The following is a 10,181-nucleotide window of genomic DNA, read 5'->3' on the forward strand; positions in this document are numbered from 1 at the left end:
ACGCGTGCTTTTGTGGAATCGGCCGTCTCATTAACAAACACAGGTCCCATCATTACTCATACAACGGCGATTAACCCGTTCCAGCGGAGCAGCTCCTGTTTTTACTCCCTGACCAATACACGGCAACAGCATAAAAGCACCATAGAGTCACTGATAATCACCCAATGCTCTACAGTCATCATGTTTTGGTCAGTTCCATACAGTTTCACCAAAGCTTCACCAAAGCTCCACCAAAGCTCTACCATATGCAGCCCGATCAATATCCATCTATACTGCAGCCAATTAAACAGAACGTTGTGACAAATACAGCTCAGTTGATCTCCTTTACCGGAGTCACCAAACGGTCACCCAAAATGAGGCTTTTCCAACGCTGCAGTTTCCACATAGAGAGATATGTCGCACATTCATAGACTTCATAAATTTGTATGGGCCAAATGTGCCACCAGTTAGCAAAACCCTGCCTTAAATTTAGCTGTATCCAACTCTGGCTAATTCTGATGCACTTGCAGAAAGAAGCATCCTCTGCCAGCAACGACAGAGGATGAAGAGGTTAAGAGAAATTTTTCGTCTCACATCGTCTATGCTTCAACACTCCAAACCACCAAAATTCTATCAACAATCCCCTGATGTTAAAAACAAGAAATCACAAGTTTTCAACAAACACACAGACAAATGATCACATATAAAACAACTCAATCCAACCATAATTTACCCCAGTCCAGGTTGTTTTTGGAGAACCTGACTAAACCTATCTTTTATCAAAATAGATTCAGCAATTAGTCTTATCGATCTGGCTCTCTCCAGGCAGAAAATGTTTACACTTTAAGCAAAACGCTTACCTTGTATTAGATGCGCGCGTGCAGCACACTGTCTGCCTGACAGAGAGAGCGAGAGCGGCTGTCGACCTGTAGCTTCTAAACCATCCTTGTTCGTGACGCCAATTTGTGTAGTGGATTGTCCGAAGCTTAAACAGGCAACAAAAGTAGTTTAGTACAACAAATTTATTTACCCATTATCAGAAGTGCAGGTTGAATTAAGTTGTCCGTGCAAGCAGACACAATGTACTCCAGAGCACACAAGACACACACAAGCCAAAATCACCCCCGAGTTCCTGTCTTCTGCCATTTTTTATATGTCTGTTGTGCGTCATCGTTCCTTATCAAATGCGTCAATGTCTTGTTTTGCTTTTCCTATCTGTTCCATAACAACTCGAATTCTGTAGACAGGTTGGCACGACTCAATATTCACTTTTGTCCCACAACTGGTCCATTCAATGGCACAAAATACAAGAGTATTGAAAATGAGCGGACATTCTTAAAAGACAAGAAATATAGGTCAAAAGGTCAGAAATTCTACTACAGGTGTATGGATGTTTTTCATAGGCAAAATAGTGTGACTCCCATAGGCTCTAGTGCAGGGGTCACCAACCTTTTTGAAACCAAGAGCTACTTCTTGGGTACTGATTAATGCGAAGGGCTACCAGTTTGATACACACTTAAATAAATTGCCAGAAATAGCCAATTTGCTCAATTTACCTTTAACTCTATGTTATTATTAATAATTAATGATATTTACACTTAATTGAACGGTTTAAAAGAGGAGAAAACACGAAAACAATGACAATTAAATTTTGAAACATAGTTTATCTTCAATTTCGACTCTTTAAAATTCAAAATTCAACCGAAAAAAAAGAGGAGAAAAACTTAAAAAAAGAATTTATGGAACATCATTAGTAATTTTTCCTGGTTAAGATTAATTTTAAAATTTTGATGACATGTTTGAAATAGGTTAAAATCCAATCTACACTTTGTTATAATATATAACAAATTGGACCAAGCTATATTTCTAACAAAGACGAATCATTATTTCTTCTAGATTTTCCAGAACAAAAAATTTTAAAGAAATTCAAAAGACTTTGAAATAAGATTTACATTTGATTCTACAGATTTTCTAGATTTGCCAGAATAATTTTTTTGAAGAAATATTTCACAAATATTCTTCGTCGATAAAAACAGAAGCTAAAATGAAGAAATTAAATTAAAATGTATGTATTATTCTTTACAATAAAAAAAAATAAATTTACTTGAACATTGATTTAAATTGTCAGGAAAGAAGAAGAAGGAATTTAAAAGGTAAAAAGGTATATGTGTTTAAAAATCCTAAAATCCTTTTTAAGGTTGTATTTTTTCTCTAAAATTGTCTTTCTGAAAGTTATAAGAAGCAAAGTAAAAAGGATAATGAATTTATTTAAACAAGTGAAGACCAAGTCTTTAAAATATTTGCTTGGATTTTCAAATTCTATTTGAGTCTTTTCTCTCTTAAAATTAAAAATGTTGGGCAAAGCGAGACCAGCTTGCTAGTAAATAAATAACATTTAAAAAATAGAGGCAGCTCACTGGTAAGTGCTGCTATTTGAGCTATTTTTAGAACAGGCCGGCGGGCTACTCATCTGGTCCTTACGGGCTACCTGGTGCTTGCGGGCACAGCGTTGGTGACCCCTGCTCTAGTGTAAGGGGACTTTTAACTGCATGTATTTACTAGATATAATGCATAAAAAAAATTAAAAAAACATACAGTATGTGTGCTTGTCTTACATAAGGATTGTGAGTCTTACATAAGGATTGTGAATGATGAGCAAAATTCAAAATAAACAATATGACCCCTTAAAGGCTGTTAACAAACAAAGGAGGCAGAGTTATGATGATCATTTTAAGATATAGTAATCAGTGAAGCGGTTATCAAACAACTGTCAAGCAAGTATGGAATACAGTGGAACATTGGCGTTGTTAGGCCTATTTTAGGGTGGCTCAAGCCCCCCTAAAATGTTCTTAAGCCCCCCTAAATAATTTGGTGTTAAAAAAAAAATCTTTTTTTTTTTTTTTTTTTGTTACAAATACATGCCGACATATTCATTATAAAGTGGCCCGAATATGAGTTTAAATAAATAATCATAGTCATTATTCACTCAGTTTCCCCTCACTTCATAGCGTAAGGTAGAGAGCCCCTTTAGTGCGTCGGTATCCAATCCATTCCACTTGTTCATATAGAAAATGCCCACATCACTCAAAATCCAGTCCGCATTTTCTCTGCGACCTTCCTTGCGGTCCTGCAGGTGTACGAAGCACATTAGCACACAGCACTGCAGAACAAGAACCTTGTGTCTGCAATTGTAAATAATTTAGTTTTTAAGTTTTGTGTTTCTTGTAGAATCTATATAAAGTAATATACATTAGCCTATTGTTAAAATAATGAAAACAACATTAAATATATGTGTTTTATTGTATTGTTACATTAATAGCTGTTGTATTATTATAGGATGGCTTGTTAAACATTTCATAGGATTTTCAGAGGGTGGAAAAACCAAGACATTTAATATAAAATGTAAAATGAATAAATACATAAAAAGAAAAAGAAAAAAAATGGTTAAAAGCCATCGTCCCGGGGAGCATTTAATTTCGTCCCGTGCATTTTTTTTACCGTCCCCGGGACGATGGGACTACGTTGATCTCAAGCCCTGGAAGTTACATATTATTGTTTGCATTATTTGTTTCAGCATTGCACTTTGAAGATGGTCCCTCAGCTCTTTGACAGCTTTGGCTTTTTTTCAGATCAGCAGACTAAGTATTTCTTATTTACAGTATATATAAATGTTTCTCATGTCTATTCAGACCTCCATACATATTTAATTTCCTTAACGGCTTGCCATAATATATATATAAATATATTATATACAAGCCAAATTATCCCGATCCAGATATTACTTAAAGGCCTACTGAAATTATTTTTTTTTATTTAAACGGGAATAGCAGATCCATTCTATGTGTCATACTTGATCATTTCGCGATATTGCCATATTTGTGCTGAAAGGATTTAGTAGAGAAAATCGACGATAAAGTTCGCAACTTTTGCTCGCTGATAAAAAAAAGCCTTGCCTGTACCGGAAGTAGCGTGACGTCACAGGAGCTAGTATTCCTCACAATTCCCCGTTGTTTACAATGGAGCGAGAGAGATTCGGACCGAGAAAGTGATGATTACCCCATTAATTTGAGCGAGAATGAAAGATTCGTAGATGAGGAACGTTACAGTGAAGGACTTGAGAGGCAGTGATGGACGTATCTTTTTTCGCTCTGACCGTAACTTAGGTACAAGCTGGCTCATTGGATTCCACACTTTCCTTTTTTTATTGTGGATCACGGATTTGTATTTTAAACCACCTCGGATACTATATCCTCTTGAAAATGAGAGTCGAGAACGCGAAATGGACATTCAGTGCCTTTTATCTCCACGACAATACATCGGCGAAATTCTTTAGCTACGAGCTAACGTGATAGCATCGTGCTTTAACTGCATATAGAAACAAAAAAATAAACCCCTGACTGGAAGGATAGATAGAAAATCAACAATACTATTAAACCGTGGACATGTAAATACACGGTTAATGCTTTCCAGGCTGGCGAAGGTTAACAATGCTGTGCTAACGACGCCATTGAAGCTAACTTAGCAACTTAGCAACGGGACCTCACAGAGCTATGCTAAAAACATTAGCTCTCCACCTACGCCAGCCAGCCCTCATCTACTCATCAACACCCGTGCTCACCTGTGTTCCAGCGATCGGCAGAAGGACGAAGGACTTCACCCGATGCGTTTGGCGGCCCGGAGACGTAGGAAGTCAAGGTGAGGTCGGCGGCTAGCGCGGCTAGCGCGGCTAGCGCTCCAACAAAGTCCTCCTGGTTGTGTTGCTGTAGTCCGCTGCTAATACACCGATCCCACCTACAACTGTCTTCTTTGCAGCCTTCATTGTTCATTAAACAAATTGCAAAAGATGTCCAGAATACTGTGGAATTATGAAATGAAAACAGAGCTTTTTGTACAGGATTCTACGGGTACCATAACTTCCGTTACTCTGACTTCGTCACACGCATACGTCATCATACCGCGACGTTTCAGCCGGATATTTCCCGGGAAGTTTTAAATGTCACTTTATAAGTTAACCCGGCCGTATTGGCATGTGTTGCAATGTTAAGATTTCATCATTGATATATAAACTATCAGACTGCGTGGTCGGTAGTAGTGGCTTTCAGTAGGCCTTTAAATTCAAGTAATTAAGTAATATTTCCAGGGCTTGAATTTACAACCATTTTAGTCACATATATGCCCAAAATGTAATCTGCGCAACTTCAAAATATTTGGGAACAAACAATTATTGTATTGTGAGCGAAAGTTGTGGCATTAGCCTCTATGTTGTGAATTAAAGGCCTACTGAAACTCACTACTACCAACCACACACTCTGATAGTTTATATATCAATGATGAAATCTTAACATTGCAACACATGCCAATACGGCCGGGTTAACTTATAAAGTGCAATTTTAAATTTCCCGGGAAACTTCTGGCTGAAAACGGTTCGGTATGATGACGTTTGCGCGTGACGTCACGGGTTGAAGGGACGTCACTTGACGTGCCAAGTGACGTCACTTGACACGTTGGAATAGTACCGTGGCCAGTTTAAGTCGTCTGTTTTCAACACATAATTCCACAGTATTCTGGACATCTGTGTTGGTGAATCTTTTGCAATTTGTTCAATTAACAATGGAGACTGCAAAGAAGAAAGTTGTAGGTGGGATCGGTGTATTAGCGACTGGCTGCAGCAACACAACCAGGAGGACTTTGACTTGGATAGCAGACGCACTGCTGTGAGTACAGCTTTGGCTTCCAAACATTTGATTGTTTGCCCGTACGTGCGTGGCGCTATGTGCATGTCACATACGTAACTTTGGGGAAATATATGTTTCTTGCCGACTCTGATGGCGGCCGGGGTGTCGTCGAAAGCTACAATGCCGTCCGCCGCTGTCCTCACCTGTCTGGGTTGACTTCCTCCGTCTCCGGGCCACCGACCGCACCGATCATCGTGGTGAAGTCCTTCGTCGCGCCGTCGATTGCTGGAACGCAGGTGAGCACGGGTGTTGATGAGCAGATGAGGGCTGGCGTAGGTGGAGAGCTAATTTTTTTAGCATAGCTCTGTCGAGGTCCCGTAGCTAAGTTAGCTTCAATGGCGTCATTAGCAACAGCATTGCTAGGCTTCGCCAGGCGGCACAGCATTGACCGTGTGGTTACAGGTCCAGGGTTTGGTAGTATTTTTGATCTTCTGTCTATCCTTCCAGTGAGGGGCTTATTTCTTCTGTTTCTATATGCAGTTAAGCACGATGGTATCACGTTAGCTCCGTAGCTAAAGTGCTTCGTCGATGTATTGTCATGGAGATAAAAGTCACTGTGAATGTCCATTTCGTGTTCTCGACTCTCATTTCCAAGAGGATATAGTATCCGAGGTGGTTTAAAATACAAACCCGTGATCCACAATAGAAAAAGGAGAGAGTGTGGAATCCAATGAGCCAGCTTGTACCTAAGTTATGGTCAGAGCGAAAAAAGATACGTCCTGCACTGCACTCTAATCCTTCACTCTCACTTTCCTCAGCCACGAATCTTTCATCCTGGCTCAAATTAATGGGGTAATCGTTGCTTTCTCGGTCCGAATCGCTCTCGCTGCTGGTGTAAACAATGTGCAAATGTGAGGAGCCCTTCAACCTGTGACGTCACGCTACTTCCGGTACAGGCAAGGCTTTTTTATCAGCGACCAAAAGTTGCAAACTTTATCGTCGATGTTCTCTACTAAATCCTTTCAGCAAAAATATGGCAATATCGCGAAATGATCAAGTATGACACATAGAATGGATCTGCTATCCCCGTTTAAATAAGAAAATTTCATTTCATAGGCCTTTAATAACATACAGCCTAATGCCATGACTTTCATGGTGTTTCAGTGTATCTTGAAGGATCATGCAAGTCATTGTTTCTTGTTGATGCTGTAAACAAAATGTCACTGTGCAAACCCATGTTTGTTGTTGTACTGAACACAGATTGAAACTAAACTGACTGAAATAATAATAACAATTAATAATTTCTAAGTCTTTGTTAGCCGTTTGTGAAGTTTTGTGCTTATGCGCTACGTTCGCTCGCATACTGCATCTCCTGGGGGCTAAGCCCCCCCTGTCCGTAAAAGCTAGTGACGCCCCTGCAGTGGAACCTCCATTTACCAACCCCTCACTGGAAGAACTTTTCACAAACCACAGACCAAACAAAAATATGCTTTTAGTACACCAACCTTGTCTACACGTACAAACCTTTCATCCACCCATTGTGTGTCTTGCAGTCAGATATTTTGTGCAGCACAGCCATTGTGGGCGGGCTGATCGATCTCCGGTGCCCATTCAGTCAACAGAGTAAAGTGCTGATAGCTACTGTGCTACTTTGTTTACCTTTCGGGTGGTTTTTTTTGTCTTTTTACGACATATTGAGCAAGCAAAACTAGAAACATGAGTCTAAAGAAAGCACTAGATGTCATGTCTGTGTTGATCATGTTTTTGTTTGGCCATGTGCTGTTTTGTTTTTTGGACACTTTCTTAGTTCCTGGTTGTTCACTCCCTTGTTTTGCTTCCATAGCAACCCATTAGTTTTCACCTGTCATGTCACGCACCTGTTTCACGTTTTGAGTCACGCACCTGTTTTCACTAATCATGTCACTGTTATTTAAAGCCTGTCTTTTTCTGTTGGTCGGCCTGGCGACATTCACTCTGTTCACCTCTGCGAACTTCATGCCATGTCAAGTAAGTTTTTTCTATTCATGCCAGTTAGCGACTTTTGTTCATGTCCTTAGTTTTTTGCCCACGTGCACGTTTTTGTTTCATAGTCAAGTTTGTACCTCCGCCTTGTGCGCGCCTTTAGTTTGTTCTTTTTGTTATAGTAAAAAATAAATATGTCCTTACCTTCAAGCCATGTCCGCTCCAACTTTTATTGCATCTCGGGAAAACAAACAACCCTTAGTCCACGTTATGACACCAGACAAGCGATGTGTGGTTTGAAAAAATCAGGAAGTACCCGCTGCGTTGTCGACACTGCCTTTACCCCCTGCCCCTTTTTTTGTTGCATGTAAAGAAGATTAACCAACAAGTTAAAGTGGATTAATGTCTTGTTCCTAATCATTGTAGCGACTTGGATGTTTAAATTAAGGTGTTTGATTAAAAATGTGAGTGCACCGCAGAACCAGTGACAGTGTGTGTACATGTCGGCAGAGCGGCTGAAAAAGAGTACAGTTCAGCTAATTTTTTTGGCTTTGCTATCAAATGGAAAGATGATCCATCCTCCCCTAGTTAACCGGTATTAATATAGTACCGCAATACCATATTCGGTACTATACCGCTTCTGAAAAGTACCGGTCCCCCTGCGCCGTCGTCGTCACGCCGTCGTCACGCCGTCGTCACGCCGTCGTCACGCCGTCGTCACGCCGTCGTCACGCCGTCGTCACGCCGTCGTCACGCCGTCGTCACGCCGCCGTCGTCACGCCGTCGTCACGCCGTCGTCACGCCGTCGTCACGCCGTCGTCACGCCGTCGTCACGCCGTCGTCACGCCGTCGTCACGCCACTGCTGGTTTACGAGCATGTTCGGTAGTGCGCAATCACGGAGTACTTACAAGCAGACATAGTGTGTAGACAAAAAAGGGAGAACGGATGCATTTTGGCTTAAAAACTAACGATAAAGGTGAACTTATAACACTGAAACGCCTACCGGAAGAGGTGCTTTAAGACATGGCTAGCTTGCTAGCGGCTAAAGTCCAGTCCCAGTCGGCAGTGTTTTAGCTACTTCTAAATCACTAATCCTCGCCTCCCTGGCGACAAATAAAGTATCATCCCTGCAGGACGAGGAATAGCTAAACATGCATCACTACACACTGTAGCTCACCGCCGTCAAAATGCAAACAAACGCCATTGGTGGATCTACACCTCACATCCACTGTAATGATACCAAGTACAGTAGCGTATCTAGTCGATACTACTATGATTAAGTCGATATTTTTTAGCAGAAAAACATATTTAGTTTTTTTTAAATGTATATTATGTTTATAAACTCAGGAAATATGTCCCTGGACACATGAGGACTTTGAATATGACCAATGTATGATCCTGTAACGACTTGGTATCGGATTGATACCCAAATTTGTGATATCATCCAAAACTAGTGTAAAGTATCAAACAATAGAAGAATAAGTGATTATTACATTTTAACAGAAGTGTAGATAGAACATGTTAAAAGAGAAAGTAAGCAGATATTAACAGTAAATGAACAAGTAGATTAATAATACATTTTCTACCACTTGTCCTTAATAATGTTGACAAAACAATAGAATGGAAAATGACACAATATGTTACTGCATACGTCAACAGCTAAATTAGGAGTCTTTGTTTGCTTACTTACTACTAAAAGACAAGTTGTCTTGTATGTTCACTATTTTATTTAAGGACAAACTTGCAATAAGAAACATATGTTTAATGTAACGTAAGATTTTTTGAAAAAATAAAAGCCAATAATGCAATTTTTTGTGGTCCCCTTTATGTAGAAAAGTACCAAAAAGTATCGAAATAATTTTGGTACGGGTACCAAAATATTGGTACTGGGACAACACTACACAGTACAATGCTCTATATTGTGTTGAAAATGTACAAACTTTGACTAAAACATGGACTCGAAGCTGAAACCCATTAACCATTCTTATTGAGACATGTGCCTAAATATACCAACTTTTCTATTTACGCACCCTGTCCAAGAACAAATTAAGTTCCTAAATCGAGGTAGCACCGTAAGAGCATCCTTTTTTATTGCAATCTATTTGTTATTCCACTTTAAAGCAAAACAAATGGTCTTCTATTCAGTGCTGTCTTTACTCGGGTCAATGCGGTTAAACCTTGCTACGCTATCTTAGTCCCCAAGTGGAGGACAAAAGCAGGGATACAAAAGGAGAAGGGAAAAGACTGATATTGACATAGGTTTGAGCGTCACATATATTGGGTCTCCGTCTGTTGCCCTTCTCGGTTCATGATTACAGCGCTCAGATTTCTGCCTTTGTAGAAAGATTCAGACAAGGAGAGGCATGGCAGCTTGGCACAATCACAGAATTCCACTAATGACAAGACTGCCAGGTGTAGCGCCAGGTGTGGCTGATTAGAGGGAATGCGGCACGTGGCTAAGGTGACAACTGGCACCGAAGCTCCAGCTGAGAGTCGACGGAAGTTTTCTGATCAAAGTGGAGCCGAGGACGCCGGTGTCAATGACAGTGAGTAGCAATGACAAA

This window comes from Entelurus aequoreus, linkage group LG12, assembly GCF_033978785.1.
Source record: "Entelurus aequoreus isolate RoL-2023_Sb linkage group LG12, RoL_Eaeq_v1.1, whole genome shotgun sequence".
Lineage (NCBI taxonomy): Eukaryota > Metazoa > Chordata > Actinopteri > Syngnathiformes > Syngnathidae > Entelurus > Entelurus aequoreus.